Source organism: Eulemur rufifrons, chromosome 1 (assembly GCF_041146395.1).
Source record: "Eulemur rufifrons isolate Redbay chromosome 1, OSU_ERuf_1, whole genome shotgun sequence".
NCBI classification, from domain to species: domain Eukaryota; kingdom Metazoa; phylum Chordata; class Mammalia; order Primates; family Lemuridae; genus Eulemur; species Eulemur rufifrons.
Window position 1 is genome coordinate 21021148 of NC_090983.1, and position 19415 is coordinate 21040562.

Here is a 19415-nt window from a genome sequence, read left to right on the forward strand (position 1 = left end):
AGTTTTAAAAGGCATAGTTTTCAATCTATACATATCTATACCTATAGAGAAATATATCTCGTGGATAACTTACATTTTAAAACTTGTATTATACTTTAAACTTGTTCATTATAATTATGCTAAATCATCCCTTAAATCTATAATAATATACATTTGCCTAAAATTGTGATACTCATGCACTTAATAAATTTTCTTTGAAGTTGAAGTGAAAATAAATACCTCCATTTCAAAACGACTTGGGCTTTTTTACTCTAGCCTAAAATTCAAATTCTGTTAAACTAAATTTTTGTTACAATAAGATAGCTAAATACAGAACAGGGTATTCTTATGATTTTTATACCATATATCTTTTAGTGAATCATTTCCTCAAAGTGAAAGCAAATCAGGAATCCAAATTTAATTAATACTTCCTTAAAGAAGCTCAGTAACAAACTATCAGGGGACTTGAAAGCAAGTAAAAGCAATGGAATATGTTTACATAATTCAGTATTTAGGGTAAATATGTATGACATTGGTACTATGCATGGGATTATCTAATCACATTTAGAAGGCATATTACCATTCCAATAATAATATTTAAAATTTATTAAACTTTTTCAAGTGCTAGATACCATATTTAGTCCTTGATGTGTATAATTCCATATAGTCCTTATAATAATCTAATGATAAAGAAAATAGTATTAACTCCATTATGAAAATGAAGAAATAGAGGGTTGGAAAGGGTAACTTACTCACAATGACACCCTAGGTATGGAAGGAGCTAGCATTTAATCATAAGCATTTTGAATCTAAAGCCTGGGCTTTTAGCCATTATGTTTTCTTCATCCAGCATAGCATTGTTATCAATGATGCCTTCTGTCTGATGACAGATTTTTAGGTAGGTGATATATTGTGAAATAGAATGGGTCCATTTCATAATAAGAATTCTAGAATGATATCATCATAAATGCCACAATGAAATATTTAATCACAAATTTTACCCCAAATTATCATGAATATCTCTAAAACAGAGAAAAGTTATAAAACTAAAGCTAACCATGATAAATATGGCCTATTTGCAAACCTTTATAACTACTGGGCTTCTTCATCTAGAACAAAGCCTGACACAGCAAAGATCCTTAGGATGGATTAGAGTGTCCAAAGCAGCAGATGTGAATATTTATTATAAACTCTCTTCTACTCTTTGCTGACAGAGGCATTACATATAGATTTCACTTCCAGCCTCACTCTATAGGCAATTGCTATTTGTGACTTTCCTAGGAATCAAACAAATAACTTTTTTCTTACAGTCTTTTTACAACAGCTGGGAAGGGGGTAAATATCATTTTCTATGTTTGAAACCAAATGAAATCAAACAGAATCAAAACCCATAAAGAAAAATGAAAGATTTAGCTTAAATCATTATTCAAATTTGTAAAACTCATAATTGAAAATCTTTATGAAGGCTCCTGGTAATTTCTGGAAGTTTGTTCTCTAAAATAATGAAAATGGTAATATTGGAACCTAATGATAGGATTATATGATTCAGCAGCACCATGCCTCAGGTGTTTCAAAAATTTGTCTTTGCTAGAACAGATGTGAGTCAGCAAGTTTATGGTGAGATTTTTCAGGTTTACCCGAACTCATTTTCAGAACATTGCAAGACTGAATATATATCATAACTAATTCCTAAAACGAGTATAAATTTATAATCAAGTTCAACTTTATTTAAAGTATATTGGATTATTACATGGCATATAATGTGTGACTTAAAAATTAGTTTTGCTGGGAACAGGGATGCTGAACTCTTTCTAGGTTAGAAGATTTTAAAAATTGCTTACCAGGATGTGCCAATTGCTACATTAATACATCAGTATCTAGTTAGTTTACAAGAGAGGTAGAACTCTCAAAACCAAAAATACCACAGTCTGATTACTGGTAGCATCACTAGAAAGTGGAGTATTTACAGAGAAAATGAAGAATTTATGGAGAAGTGCATAAGTATCTTTCTACATATTCTGGAGATTGGCAATGAAAACAAGCCACAATTCAAATCATTTGGCATTTGAATGTTAGGTTCTTAATGATTATTTTAGGAAGAATTGAAGATTCATCTTTATTAGAACTTGGCCAATGGAATGAAAATATGGTAGGAGTAAAATTTTACATACTGAGAATTTATGTGAAACTTGCACTAATGATGCTCATGTTTGTCTTTAAAAAATGTGAAATAAAAAATAAATTATAAATTATGTTTATTTTTACCTTAATTATTTTATTAAAATGTTAAAAACAAAATATAACCAAAATAATTGTCTTGTAAAGTTAAATTTCTGAATAGATTACTTAAAATGTTATTTAGTGTAGTATTTTAACAAGAATAATTATACCAATTTATGAATGCACACATTCCATAAAAATCACTAGATTGAAATAAATGATTAAAAACATACAGAAGTAAAGTTTATCAACATTGATTAAAAATAAAAATAGTCAAAATCGATTTATAAAGGTATTTTTTATATAATACAAATAAATATTTAAACATCTTTCATGTAAAAAAAGACTTGCTTCTTTCTCTCTCTCTTTCTTTTTTTGTTAACATTCAGGTTATTAGATGCCCAAACTTTTCACAGAATGAGAAGAAAATAAACAGTCTGGAGAGAAGATTGATTTAATTTTGTACTTGCTATTCTTTTATGTAAATAACTCAGTATATACCAGCAGTAAGTGATTATGATTACCTCTTCATTCATATGTCTCTAAAAAATATAATCAATACTTATTTTTATTTGCCAACACTTTAGAATATTTTCCTATTAAGTTATCAATATGTTTTTTGTTGACGAATGGGATTCAATGGGGAACATGTGTTGCTACCCATTTTACTCTACTGGTTGAATCTGCCAACTCTTTTTTGTTTAGAAGACAAAAACTAAATTTCTCCTAACCTCAAATTACTGCTCTGCTATTAAATGAGCCAATCACCCTTTATAAATTAGTGAGCCAGCCTCTCACATTTTAGTTCCAAATAAATCTATAACTTTCTTAAAACAACATAGCTTCTTTATATGTTGTTTTTATAAGAAAAAAATTGTTTTATTAATATCTTGGGCAAAGCAGTTCCAATTTGATTTGGTATAAAAATTTAAATATTTGAACATACTTACTAATTTAAGCATTATTATCAATAGAATCCCTTTAAGAGGTTTATAGAGTAAATTAACCCATGAAAATCAAGTTGTAAATTTTTTTGTGTGTAATAATCACTTTGGATAAACTAACATGAATTGGAAACTCTTAATCCCATGCTAATAAAATGTGCAAATAAAATATTGGCACTTTTTCAAACTAGACAATTTTAAAGTAAATTTAGGTACATACATGTGTGAAAATTCAATTTTGAATAATACCCCTAGAACAGCCAAGAGTTACCCAAACTTTTCAATACTCACTTGCCTTCCCAGTTGGGCAAATCTTTAAGGTTAGGAGTTTTACATCCACTTATTATTGTAATATTTTTAAAATAGTTTAATTATTTAATTGACAATAATTGCACATATTAATGGGGCACATAGTGATGTTTTAATACAACATATAGTGTATTGGGATAATTAGCATAACCATCATCTCAAATATTTATCATTTTTTTTTGTTGGAAATGTTCTATAACCCCCTTCCAGTTATTTGAAAGTATATGATATATATTCTTATTAACTGTAGTCATCCTACAAATCCTAAAGTTTTGCAATATTTTTTACAAACATAGAACTTGAGATAATCAGTGCTTAATACATACTTGTTGCATGAAGAGTTACGGTGCATTGTAAGTAGGAGTTCAAAGACCCTTATGATATTTTTACATAGAAAGGATATGAGCCCATTTTTTGTCATTCTACGTATGGATAAGGAGGAAGGGAGAGGAACAGATGTTTTATCTGTAATAAGAACTGACCAACCAGAAACAGGTAGAGAAACTGCAAATTGGGCATATGGTCAAGGCCACAAACGAGGTAGACTGAAGCATGAGCGTTGTGGGAATTTTAGTGTCTTTAACTGACTCGGGGTTCATTACCACCTAATTAACATAAATCAATATCCCTCTGCCTACATTCAAAGGGAATTCTGGGAATTCTGCATGCACGGAAAGTATTTAGTCATATAACCCCAAGTTGTCAATCAACCAAGGGCGGAAAATAGGAACTACACCTAGAGAGAGGAGAGGCAGTCCACTTATGTTATAAATACAAGTGTATGCTAGAAATCCAGGGTCGTCTCCACTCGCAGAGATAGACCTGTTCCTTCTCTGGAATGTACTGTGCTTAATAAATCTTGGTGCTTGGCTTGCTTGCATCTGTTTGCTCTGCTCATTTGTTCTGTCGACTCAGTCTCAGTAACCATCCTTAGGTACTGAGAGAAGAACCAGGAAACTCATGAACTTGACATTTGGTGCCGAAACCCGAGAGCAATATTCACATCTGCCAGTAAGGTAAGATGACAGAACCTGTGTGAGAAAGGATCTCAGGCTTTCTTTAAACTTGCTAGACATCCTGATGTTCACTCTGCCTGCCACATGTTACTTCTTACCCCCCGGCATCTCTCTCACTGTCCAGATGAGGTTTCTCTTTCGCTTCTCTCAGTCTGTACACTTTCCCCTGCTCTCGCCCAGGGTCATTCACCCAGGCCCGCTATTCCAAACTGCCTCCCTGCCTGTACACTAACTCCTTCTCCGGGAGGCTGCGGGGTTGGAAGACATCATAAATCCCAGTTTAGACACCAAAATGTCATGCCCATTAAGCCAATCAAAACCTCTTAATGCGCAGACCTCTGTTTATCCCGTTTGTGGCCTTGACCATATCCCCAGTTTGTAGTTTCTTTACCTCTTTCTGGTTGGTTACTTCTTATTGTAGACAAACTCTCTTCCTCCTTATCTCTACCTAACAATCCAGGTCTATTCGAAAGAGATAATAGTAGCCACCATTTATTGAATGTCTAGAGCTTTACATATTATGTCACATGTTCTTCACTCAACTCTGAAATAGATATTCTCACCTTTTAGCAAATGAAGAATGAGACTCAGAGAAGGTCAAGCTGGGATTTGAATCAAAATCTTTATTATTCAAAAAGTCTTGCTTCTTTTTACTGGTTTTAGAATTTCTTTCATAAATTAAGACTCAGGTAAGTGTCACACTTGGGGGCTTCTCTATGAATGTCACTGAATTCTCTATGTAAATAAGCATTTAAATTTAATGGTCATGTTAATCTTATAATTGTTTTATTCAGTGTTGATTCTACTACTTTCTGAATCTCTGAAACTAAAACATTCATGTTCTTGCAGAAGCCATTCTTTATATCTATTAATCCTTAATACATACATTATAATGCATACCATTGTACATACTGAAAACTGTACCTAACTGATAACTAAAAATACTCATTTTACATCCCTTCTCACATCTCAAGTCAAATTACCTCCCTGGATCTCCCATTTCTGTTATGAATCCTAATTCTCTCTGTTCTTGAGATTCCAAACTGCAGTAACATTTATTTCTCACTTTGTCTCCTGTTCCACTCTCAACCCAAGTTCTATCCATTTTTTAAATTAATTTTTTATAATCCACCCATTTATTTCCAACTGTTATATCCACAATATATCAGTTAAAGTCTTTATTTTAGATATCAAGACCACTGAAATGACTTCTAAAATGATCTTTTTTGTTACAATTTCTTTACTTTTAAATCTATCTGTATTAATTCCTAATGCATTTCTTCATTTATGCTACTCTCATCCTAAAATACTATAAATGTAAACAGAACAACAAAAAGCCACACTAACAGCAGAGAAGCCCTTCACATCTCTGACATTCTCAGGTTGTTTTGTTTTAGATCCAACCATCTTATTTTAGGAATGAAACAGCTGAGGTGAAGGGACTTGGCCAAAGTAAGAAAATGTATGCCTGGCAGTTGCAGAACCTGGCTGAAATCAGGTCTTTGCCTCCTAAATTTATTTCCTCTAATCCTAATACAGATCTGCATTTACGCGCTCAAGTATAGTCTTACATGAACCCTGTATTCTCCACCAAAAAATCTGCCATCACTTACTGAATATATGTTTCACTTCCCCACCTTTGATTGTTGCTTTTGTTATTCTGTCTGGTGGAATATTTTCCTTAGCTGTCTCCATGGTCCCTGACCATTAAAAAGCCAACCTATCTATTAAGTCCCAGTTCAAAATTATTTTCTTCACCGAGTTAGTACAAGGCATCCCTAGTAGATCTTCTTCTTCTGAGCATTAATTGCATTTCATTCATACCATTCATGTGGTAATAAGATGCCAAAAATTGTGGTTTACTATATATTTGTATTTGTTTTACATTTTTACCTTTGTAATTACTCAGGGACAGGAGCTGTGACATATATATTTTGTATTCCTCCACCTTAGCAAACAGGCTATTATAGTCAATATTCACTGGATAAGAGTAACAATTTTCACACTGCCATTTTTAGTGCCTATTATTTGTCAAGCACTATTCTAAGTTCTTTATATGCATTATCTCGTTTTTTCCTTACAACAACCTTATGGAGTGGGGTATATACATGTCGTATACGTTATAGCAGCCATGACTGACGTGTGGCTACTGAGCACTTGAAATGCAGCTAGTACAAATTGAAATGTGCTGTAATTATAAAATTCTCATAGATTTCAAATACATTATAATAATTTTTATGCTGATTATATGCTGAGATGATATTCATTTTGGTATATTAAATAAAACAGATTTTAACATATGTTTTAAAGTATATATTCATATAAATATATTAATTTTACCTATTCCTTAAAAGTGTGGCTACTAGAAAATTTAAAATTATATATGTGGCTCACATTATATATTTTTCTCAAACACAGCTCGCATATACACCACTCTGTAGAGGAGGAAAGTGAGGTTTAGAGAGAAGAAAGCAACTTCTCCAAAGCCACACAGCTTGTAAGTAGTGAAGTCTGGATTTGGGGTCTGTATGACTCATGCTCTTATTCTCTATGACAGTCCTAATGCCTATGGATGAACTTGTTTTGATTGGCTCAATGTCATTTCTCCCACTTTGCGTAAGCTGCCCTTATTAAAATGCAACATGACTCAGAGTAAACATCTCTTGGGTGTGCAGTTCCAGTTTCCAGGTCAATCTATTCTTATTTCTAGGAATATTTAAAATTAATTTGTATTTAAGTACAAGAAATATTTCAAAAATTTCATTTCTGTGGTCAACTAATGGCATATATTGAATCCATGAATCATGAATCTGATTGTCCAGCTGTTTTGTGGGGAATGAGTGCCTTAATCTTTCAGAGCTCTAGAAGCCCAACCAATGTACCCAGGGTTCAATAGTGTGCCTTAGTGAGCAGAAAAGATACTTCAACACATCCAGGTGAGTATTTTATATTAAGATGTTATAAAAATTACCATTTCATTTTTGATGTAGAGGAAATAAACCAGAATCTATTATCCCTCTGATGCTTATGCTTTCAACATTGACAAACATCCCCTTAGCTGTACCCAAATAATATTTTTGAATACCATGAACATATTTTATTAAATTCTTTACACTGATCATTCCTGAAAAAAGAAACAGTTCTTGTTTTGTTGAAATAGTTCAACTTAATTTGTTTTTGTGGGAAATATTTCTTCAGAATTAAGAAAAGACAAAATTAATTTGATAGATTGATAAAGTAAAGTTATCTGAGGTAGAGGTATTAGATCTCAGTTGTCAATATGACAATTTCCATGAACTTCTAAGTAAAAATCACAGAGATCCATGAAACTTTTTAATAAAGCCAAGTTTTAAGAAGATACTGGTTCAGAAACACTTAACAGGGTGGTGTATTTACTGCCCAAAATGATGTCATTTTGCAATGGAACACTCAGATAAGGAAAATCGGTGGTGTTGGTTATGAAATTTACTCAATCATGCTGACAAGAATCTCTGAGTTTTTTGCAATTAGAGGATTAATTCACAACAGTAGTTAATGTGTCAAGAGTTAGGAACTGAATATCCTTGGAGAACTCCTTAATTGATCTAATAAAATTTCCCCAATGAGACACTAGTTATCAGGTACTGTTAGTGAAAGTAGCTGTGGATATATACATTAGTTGGTTCAAATGAATTCAATCCTTTTCAGTGAGACATATTAAATGCTATATCTTGAAACTTTTAATTTAAAAAATGTAAAATACATACTTTTCTTCATGCTTTATGTCTATACATTGGACGCACATATTAGCAAAAATGTCACAAAATTCACTTATATGTTTGAAAATGTTACAAAAATATAATTCTCCAGCAATATCATGAGTCAGCAGTTGACAAAAACTATTTACTTTTCTATTATTTATTTCTTCAGTAATAGTGTCATTCTAGATTACATGTATGTGTCTGCATGAACAGATTTCTGTCATAAGATAGAGAAGCAAACTCAAAAATTTTAAGCCTATTATAGATAACGAAAATGTGAAGGAAATATATCATTACACTTCTCATTAAAATAATTTCAGTAATTTCTCATGATTATTCATGCTTTGATTAAATTTTGAGCATTATGTTACCCCAAAGAAACAAAAGCCCATTTTATATTTCATTCATATAAGTCTCATACACAGGCCATAAAAATTTATTTATCACACATATATAAGAATGGAGACTAAAACAATTGTAAGCCATATATGAAATAACATATCAGAGAGAGGAAGAGAAGCTTTGATCAATAAGGAAATGATTTTTATACACATCAGAACCTATTTGAAGCAATTCTCTTGATCAATATAGATAGGCAGAAATGCTTCTGAGCATTTATTACCTGTGGAGAGTGTTATTGATTAATTTTATTGATTTTTTTTTTGAATGCATGTGGAGAGGCATCTGTTGTTTCTTTAAAAGATATCTCAAAATGAAAAGTATCAAGAAACTACTTAAGTTTTGAGGATTTGCATTAATGGCTCAACCTGGGTCATTACTCAGAATTTCAAAAACACCATTGAAGGAGATGTGAAATGTGATTTAGTTTATTTTGCACCCTACTGCTGATCAATATATTTCAGGGAAAAAAAAATGACTTGGGATTTAACTTGCCTAAGTGCTAGTAACAACTTATAAACTTTTCCAGTAGTTTTTACTATGTATACTCTTCCTAAAACATCCTACCTTTTTTTTTTTGTAGGTAATACTCCTTGAACAAAGATTAGTTGATGTCAAAGTATAAATATAGACTATAAAATAGATGCATTTAAAATTTCTCTTGGTAGAAGCTCCTGTCATAAAAATGATAACAAAGAGAGCAGAGAAAGCTTCAACATCTTACTTTAGAACTTTAGTCAATATGTTTACCTTACTTAGAATGCATAATATGCTTAATGGATACAGCAAACTGGGAAGTTGAGGTTAAAATATACCATTACTTAAACTCAGTATGGAATGTTATTTATTAAGCAAATCAATTTTTCTCCACAGAGTATGTTTTATAAAATTTCCATAAATAGTTTTAAACAAACATGAGTCATCCCTCACTATCCAAGAGGTGATTGGTTCCAGGTTCACTCTCACCTGTGGATACCAAAATCTGTAGATGCTCAAGTTCCTTCTATAAAATGCATAGTATTTTCATATAACCTATGCACATACTCCTGTATATTTTAAATCATCTCTATATTACTTATAATAACCAATACAATGTAAATGCCATGTAAATAGTTATTATACTATATTTTTTGTTTGTATTAATTTTTATTGTTGTACTTTTATTTTTCATTTGTTGAATTTTCTCAATCCACCATTGATTGAGTTTGCAGTTGTGGAACTTGCTAGGCAGGGCTGACTGTAATCCTTTTTTGTCTTTTACATGAAATCTATGTCTTGCTTAGGAAGGCAGTTCTTTGATACTCAAGAAATTCCTAAACTATATATAGCAGGTGAATAAATCCAAAAACTTAAGTCTTCTTTGCTAGGAACAGAACTTTTGGCCTTACCATGTGTAGTTTTTAAAATATTTTCCCCCTATTAGGAGAGCATGACTGAATATCTTCTTGAACAGGTGCTTTCCTACTGAGCTGTCTTCTGAATATTATAGAAATCCCTTGTGAGATGTACCTAAAGTCCTAAAAATGTTCCAACTAATTATTGAATCTATTTAGAATATCAACAGCCACCTGCTTTCATTAAGAAATCCTTGTAGACCTGTTTCCTAACTTGGTCTTCACCTATGCAGCTGATCAGTGTTGGAATAATATTTATTCAGGCACCGCATACATCTGAAGCTTTGAAAACATTTCAGAAAAGGTTTTGCTGATGTCAGAGGAAACTCAAGTTTCAGTTAAGTTCTGAGGATCAGATAAGCTATGGCCAAGTATAGTTCAGAGCAAATCACAGACTGTGATATATTCTTCCCCATTGTTCATGAGTAGAGAAAGGAACAAAAGGCTTATATTTTATACCAAAAATGTAATTAAAAATTTAATCATTTTTATCTTATTATAAAGTAATAAAACCACTCTTATTATTTCTCAGTTTTTACTATTTAAACCATAACATTTACTACATTTGAAGACTCCAAAAGTCACAGCTCTAATATTTTGGGGTTTTTTTTTAATGTGCATTAGTGTCAGAATTGACTTCATTATAAAGGAATTCTTGCTCCTGAATTTGGAGGTTTGTCTTTGGGGAAGAAAATACTGTCAGCTTCTGTTAGTTAATGTTGAGGTGGTGAATTATTAATAATTGCATCCTTATTTTTAGAACTTTGACATTTCCTACTCCAGGGCAACATCATCTGTTGGGTAAAAGTGGTTAAGTGAAAAATAAACATCACTACACCATTAATAGTTATCATAGAAAAGATGCAAATATGTGATAGAATAATTATAGCCAAGATGGATACCCTCCCCCACAAGAGGAAAAAAATAGCTGGAATATCAAATGTGAAAGCTCTGTATAAATTTGGGGTGGCTAAATTAATCAGTTTATGTATAGTGTAATCTGCTGATTTTTTAAAAAAATCATTAAACTCTTCAAAATCATAGAGAGATTAGTTCTAAAGTCTAAATCTTTCACAATTCATTACACAAGACCCACAGACCTAATAGTTAATGGATATGTTTCCTTCAAAATGATTTGAAATAGTTGATAATAAAAGATGAAACCACTAGCTTTCATTTATTATCTAGCTTTTTCTTGAATATTTTACATCTGTTGTATCATGTAACCCTTACAATCATATGTGAAGGAAACATTTTCATTTTACAGAAGAAGACATTGGATTCTGGAGAAGTGAAGAAACTACTTTAAGATAACAAAGTTTGTGTTAGAACAAGGATGCCAACTCAAGATTGTATATATAATCTTCGCTCTCCTATGTCCTGAGGGCAAACAAAAGTATTTATGCCAGAAAGTTACGCTAATTTGGCTACTATGTGAAGTGCTACATAAATTTATATTAACTCATAACTCTGTGAAGAGATATTTATGGAAATATAAAGTAACATTCATTCCACTTGGATCAAATGAGTTTTTGCTAAAAAGCTAGTAGACATTTTGACACTGAACGCACTGATGAGTATTGGGGTTAAAGTAATAAGGTACACACGATTTAGCTATGTACATGAGGCATGAGAATGGCAAAGTTGGCATTGCAATTATTAGAAAATATGGAGTTTGACTTGTCTTCTAAGTAGATGAAATATCAGTATATTTTCAGTTGCAAGTGAAGAAAAGTCAATTCAATGTGGCAAAGATAAAAAAAATAGTTAAAAATATATTTATAACACAGAAGTACAGGTAGACTGACTCTAAAAATGATACAGACCAAGAGGTTAGAACGATGTTACTAGGGTGCCCTCTCTCATTGTCTTTCAGTTCTTCTTTCTGAAGTGTGAAATCACACTCAGGCAGGCTCTCTCTGCTTGGTAGTCTCATCAGATCCAGGCTCAGAGCCTCCCAAATTCGAGGTCCATAGAAAGAGTACCTCTTGCCCCACAGTTTCATATTGGGTAAAAATTGTACCTCATTGGATAACTTGGATCATATACTTATTCCTCAAGCAATTACTGTGGCTGCAGATGAAAGGGTGTGATTGATCAGGTACTGAGTGCCCACCACAACAATGGAGAGTGCGCAAGGAGAAGTACCCAAATGGGCATTAAGATGCTGTTATTTGAGGAGGAATGGACACTTGGCATTAAAAAATCTGCTTTATAGAGACATTCCAGATGTGCAATTCAGGGCCAATTTTTGCATTAGACAAGAAAATAAACAAACAAAAGCCACATTTTAGGCTATGAAAACAATGTTTTACTTTTTATTGTCTTTCCATTTGGCAATCCATCTTATTCCATCCTTTTGTCTTACAAAAGACTATGCAAATAAACTGCATCTGGTTTTATCAAGAAATCGGTATAATCATTTTGTCAAACAGACTGTCAATGTATGAGGTCCTTTGATTTACAGTGGAGCTATAAAATGCAAAAAATTCCAAGGACAAAATGCAGGCAGGATGGGGGGTCCAGTGGGGATTACAGTTGCAAAGGAACAGGAAGAGTGTGGATACCTATGTGATAAGCAATATGCAACAGCAAGTGGAAAATTTACATAAACTCAGGCCTCTTTTGCATTAACTAGATACTATGATTACTATTAATGTCTAAGTGGCATTCATATATTGGAATGTATCCTCCCAGAAAATACCATCCCAGCAAGTTACATTGAATTTTCTTTATTAAATAGAAATAAAATTGTTATAATCTATAAAATTAGAAGAATATATCACAGTTTTATAAGGCTTTCCTACTAATCCTAGTATTTTTAGGAAAAAAAACTTAGGAAACCCCCTTTTTTTTAAGGGCTATTATCTCTAGATTGATATATTTTAACTTTCAATGACAATCATGCACATGTTCAAAAGACCTTGATGTGATTCTATAAAGTGTTCCGAATACTAAAACTTTTATGTCAGCTATTTATAAAATAAATAAACCATTTTAAGAAACAAAATATAAAAATATATACAATCACATAAAGTTATCTTGTGAAGTCATTATCTTGAGAAACTATACTATTTTTACTGTAGTCAATATTTAAATTTAAAAATATATTTCTCTTTGGAAATTCTTTCAGAATCTTAAGAATAAAACACATACAAATGTGAGAGGAGGGAGCATTGAAACAAAACTCACAAAATGTTAATAGTTGTTGAACCTAGGTGATGTTGTAAATAGGGTTTCTTATACTATTTTTTATACTTGTATACATGTTTTTATGTTTTAAACTTTCAATATGTTTAAAAGTATTAATCACATAAGATCAGCATTATTACTGTGTAGTCATTTCTAATATTTAGAACAAAAAGTGATTATATCAGAGAAGTACAAAGTGTTCTAAAACTATATATATATATACACACACACACACACACACATACACATGCATGATGTGTCTAAGTAATTCTATTAGCACCTATAGAACCAAACAATGATAAATGAAGATACCAAATGTGATAATGTGTTGGAAAAACAAACTAAAGGACTTAATTAAAATTTAAAAATGAATGAAAAGATAAGCCACAGCCTGGGAGAAAATATTTGCAAAAGACATATATGATAAAAGACTATTACTACAAATATACAAAAACCTCTTAAAACTCAACCATAAGAAAACAAACAACTTGATTGAAAAATGGGCCCCAACAAACACCTCACCAAAGAAGATATACAGGTGGTAAATAAGCATATGAAAGATGCTAACTATTGTATGTCATAAGGAAAATGCAAATTAAAACAACGAGATAATACTACACACCAGAAAATTTATAACACCAAATGCTGGTGAGGATGTGGAGAAACAGGAACTCTCACTCATTGCTGGAGACAATGCAGAATGGTATGGCTACTTTGGAAAATAGTTTGGAGGTATCCTACAAAAGTAAACATGGTCTTACCAGTGATCCAGCAATCATGCTCCTTGCTATTTACCCAAAAGGGGTGAAAACTTATGTTCACATAACAACCTGTACAAGGATGTTTAATTGCCAAAACCTGGAAGCAACCAAGATGTCCTGTAGTAAGTGAATGAATAAATAAACTATTTTTCATCCAGACAATGGAATATTTTTCAGTGCTAAAAACAAATGACCTGTGAAGCCATAAGAAGACATGAAGGAAACTTAAATGCATATTACTATAGGAAAGAAGCCAATCTGAAAAGGCTACATACTGTATGATTTCAACTATGTGACATTCTGGAAAAGGTTAAACCATGGAGATAGTAAAAAGATCAGTATTTGCAAGAATTACAGGGAGAGAGGGATGACTAGGTAGAGTACAGAGGATTTTTAGGGCAGTAAAAATATGATACTACAATGGTGTATACATGTCATTATGTTCAAATCCATAAAATGTATAAAATCAATAGTGAACCCTAATGTAAACTATGGACTTTAGATCATAATGATATGTCAATGTAGGTTTATCAATTATAATAAATGTAACACTATCATGGGGGAATATTGATAATGGGGAAGACTATGGATGTGTGGAGACAGACAGGATATAGGAAATCTCTATACCTTCTCAATTTTGCTGTGAACCGGAAACTGCTTTAAAAAGATGAAGTCTTTAAAACCAAAAAAAAAAGCTTGAAATCAATATGAGATTAATAGCTCATTTCAATTGTAATTAAAAAATAAAATACACATCACTTAGGATGATATATTTTACTCTTGTACATAATTCGGAATCAGCACTCAGAAAACTGTGACTTCTCTAACTTGTGAACTATGCCATATAATTTTAAATAAATGAGACAAATTTGTACACTAGTATAGGGAATAGATATTTTCTCAAAGAATTACTATTAACAAGCCATGCTGATATTTAAAAATAAATCACAGTTCAAACTACTAGCTTCCTAAAATTATCACTGTATAGCTCCAACTGGACTTAGAGAAAGATACAAACACGCATACTCACATATAGACAAAGAAAGACAGAGATACATGCTTATTTAGATCAGGCTTGTAGAATGTAAACTAAATTAATACAAAGATTTTCATTAAGCAACACTATCCATCATAACCAGAAAACAGGCTGAAAACACAGAATGAATTTCCTGGCCCGTATTCTATGAATTGGCCAATGGTAGTGCCCAAATACAGCAGGTAATTACTCCACCATCTGCTCCACATTGATTACATAGTTCTGGTGGTACATTTCCTATGACTGGAGAGAGATTCCATTTTTTAAAAAATAGACATTATTTGAGCTTTCTAAATTAGGAGTCTCTAAAATAGCACACTATTAGACTTTTAAAACTTTTTTTAAGCAAATCTAAGGCTTTGATATGTTTCTTTTCCTAGTAATTAATCAATGACTTCAGGATTTCCCATGTATAACATTTCCTGTTGTTTTTTTCTCAGTTTCACATTATGAATATTATAAAGCATTAAGGATCTAAAGTATTCTTAGTTTCAATCAAATGCATATGTACCACAAAATATATATAGGGTATGTTTAATCCTGCACATATGACACATGCACATTTTGACTTAAGTGATCTTAATTGATGTGTATGACAAGTTATATTACTAGGTAATTATTTTGCTGTTTTGGAAAAAAATATTTATAAAATATTTTTTTTTTCTTAAACCTGAAAATATAAATTTTCATCTACTACATACTTAACCCAAATAATATCTTACCTTTTATATTTACTATTCAATGAACTATTTTAAGAGAAAAAAAATTACTTTTTAAACTCAATTCTAAATATTATTGAACCAAGCTTCTCCACCTGGTTATAGACAAGACATGGCAAGATAAAAGCAAATCTTGCATATTTCCATCAGAGGGTGACAACCAAAGAGCAGGGCATAACTTTAGAGAACCTGAATTGTAATAGTCAACCAAAATAGGAATAAGCTACTCATAAGTTATCTGAGATTCATGAAAATAAGCTTAATCTAATTCATTTTTTTTATTTCAGCATATTATGAGGGTACAAATGTTTAGGTTACATATATTGCCTTTGCCCTACCTGAGTCAGAGCTTCAAGAGTGTCCATCCCCCAGATGGTACATGCCTCACCTATTAGGTGTGAAGATACCCATCCCCTCCTCCTCGCTCCCACCTACCTGACACCCGATGAGCTTAATCTAACTTTAAGAAGAGAGATTAGAAGACTGCTTCCATATAAAACATTTGCATTTTAAATAAATTTTAATTTTTATTGAGGAAACGTATGACATGGTTTAAGAAATCAAGTCTGATAGGCCTATAGTGAAAAATAATTTCTGTTCTAAACCCGTTCCCACCACAAAGGTCCATTCTCAGAAATGCCTACTTTAAATATTTTGAGCTGCTTCTTTTGATATTTGCTTCCATATGGGACAATAATATATCCCACTGCTATTTCTTAATGTATCAATTTCAAACATTTTCTATGTACTTCCTATTATGGGAGAATATTAGACTCTTATGTAGTTATACCCAGTTATCATCTCTCTACCTGTCCAACTAGTTTAGATCACAATTCCAGGTTCAGTATTAACAAATTAAGCAATTACAGTATTATAACTATGCACACATGGTTCACTGCAGAGCCAGTTGGAGTGCTCTGTTATATACCCCTTCTTGTACAAACTTACTTTCCAGATATTGTTTTCCCAATTACACCTAAACTCTTTTCCAGAATTATGGAAAATCTTTCAATACTATTCTTCTCACGGTCAAATGTAACAAGTTTGTTTTTTGGATTCTTATTTCCTAATGACTATACCTCCAAAACAGGAGCATAGTTGCAAAGGATAAGCACCTCTGAGGGTTCCTGAGGAAGTGTGTGTATATAAGGATAAAATTTGGAGACTGGGAGGCAAGCTGACATTTTTATTGTGTGACCTTCAAATGTTGATATCCCTAGGCATTTTCTTTGGTTCCTATTCAGTTTCTCCAGCAATGAAACTTGAGTCTTCCTGACTGGTGGACTATGTTTCAGGAATTGGATGAGGGGAAAGGTGGAGAGAATCCTCTTAGTCAAAATCTGTGTTTTGTGTTCAAATTTGTGCCTTGTATTCCTGAGTCCAGAGCCTCTTTTGATTCAATTTTTCTGGAGAACCAACCTCCTTTCTCTTGAAGATTGTGGTTCAGAGGGTGGGTTGCCTGGTTGAGCAGAGTTGGAGAGAGGATCTAGGGGTCTAAAATGCTCTTTATACAGTGTCAGAACCATGCCTCTTCCTTAAATTCTTTGTAGCAGATGATATCAATTCCAGAATTGCTATTAATAGGTAGCTCTGTGGAGGAAATGACCTCATTCGTATTGAAGTTTTCCTCTTCAGGCTCCTAGGTCCTGGCTTCTTCCACTTGGCTAAGTCAGTTACCACTCCAGAACCTGTTTTCCTTTAAGATTTCTAGCCCACTGTGGTGTCCTCTTTGTTCTCTATGCCCTTGTGTGTTTATGCCCATTTCCTTCTTTACAGATATTAATGCTTTGGCATTTAGTCTACTATATTTAACCCATTCTTCAATATGATATTTACATTTTGGTAGATAAAAATTAGTATTAATTTTCCCATCTATAGTCTATTTAATAAATTAAGTGAGCTAAGTTTTAAGAATATATTTTTAAAATTATTTCACAAGATCCTAAGAAGTACTAATTTTGAATGAATAAGATGAAGCCCCCCAATTTTTATTTTTCCCTTACTTAACATTGACTCTCCCTGAGTGTTTTGCATATATTAACCAATTTACTCCTCAAAATCATCCTAATGATTATCTCAATTTTATAGAAGAGGAAATTAAAGTTACAAAGCTTAAGGAAATTGCTTGTATTACTATCATACAGCTAGTAAGTAGAAGGGCCCAGATTCACACCCAATAATTTGGGGTGCAAAGTCTGCTCAAAACGATGTGAATATAGCCTGTCTAAGCTCAGTTCATGGTTTTGTGATCTCTAATGTAATAATAGCATCCTCTGTACCCCTTAAGATCTCCCAAGAGCTGTTATATTCAAAGTCACAGACATATATGTAATCCAATTGCCCTCCCCGGCTGCCTAATCATTACAGCAGGAATATCTCTGGACTTTGCTCTACACTTGCTTTAAGTTCCCTTTCTCATAACAACTCCTTGTTTCTGCCTATTGGTTTCATACATGGGCTTGTCTCTTTTGCCAAGCTTCCTATAGATTGGCAGCTCAATTTTGGACTATCTTTTTTACTTTGATCTGGCTATCTGTTGGAACTGTGCTTCTAGTGTAACTTTCCCCTTGGCTCCACATATTCCATCCAGTTGGACGTTAGTACTATGACAAGCATTCCCCTCTAGAACCAATGCTGCCTCCTCTGACCACCACCTGCCTCTCCCATTTCACTAGGGAGGGAGATGACAATGTTCTACTGTCATCTAATTGGATGATAGTGGATTTTAACTGCTCCTTCAATTTATATATTTTTAGTGATATTTAATTCAGCATTCAGAATATGACTGTTTTTAACCAATTTATGCTCAAAGTGAGCCTGAGATAAAATGGTAGCTGGGTGGTGTAGAAGAATAGTCATTCGTTTGGCTACCCAGGAAGCCAAGTTTAATTTTAGCCTTGAGAGATTTTGAAATCATTATAATTAGATGAGTATTAAAGCCCACAAGTGAAAAGGACTTTTTTTTTTAAAAAGCATACCCATTCATTTAGCATCAATTCACAACTGGCAGTTCATCCTCCCAAATGCACTACCACTGAGCACGCATACATAGTTAGAGTAAAATAGTTCTGGAGGAGTTCAAATACCTAGGAAGTAGGTCATTGTTGGAGGTGTAATATACACACTGTAATTAACTTGAATATCTATAGAAATGTAAGAAATGTAAAATTTATATGTACATGTAGAGAGAAAGATTATATTGTTTCCCACATTTTATTTGTGTTACATAATAATTGTACTTGATTTAAAGTAATTACAAGGTACCCTGCACGTAGTGTTGGGCTTCAATACAAATGTTGGGTAATAACCATTCCTGGGCTTGGGCTCCAAGGTTAATTTGAAGTGCACTCCAAAAAAACAGGCAATCATTTCAGTCATTTCAAATTTTATGAAAATTCTTCTTTAGTCCAGACTAATGCTCTAACTGAAGAATGTCAATGATATGATGGTCTGAGATATCTTGAAAAGCAGATGAGATTATATAACTGGTAGTTTAGTCTCCTGTCCCCACAAACAACTAAAAGGTGTTTTTGTGAGATTTAGAAAAAACAGGTTCAAAAATTGGCTTTGGGATTTCCAGTGGAAATGAAAGCAAGAATTCTTCTTTTAACATAAGCATGTTATTGTCAACAGTGGCATCTCTATTAAGCTTGTTCTCTTACCTAAACACTCCTATTACTGTCATTTCTCAGGTTTGTCATACCTA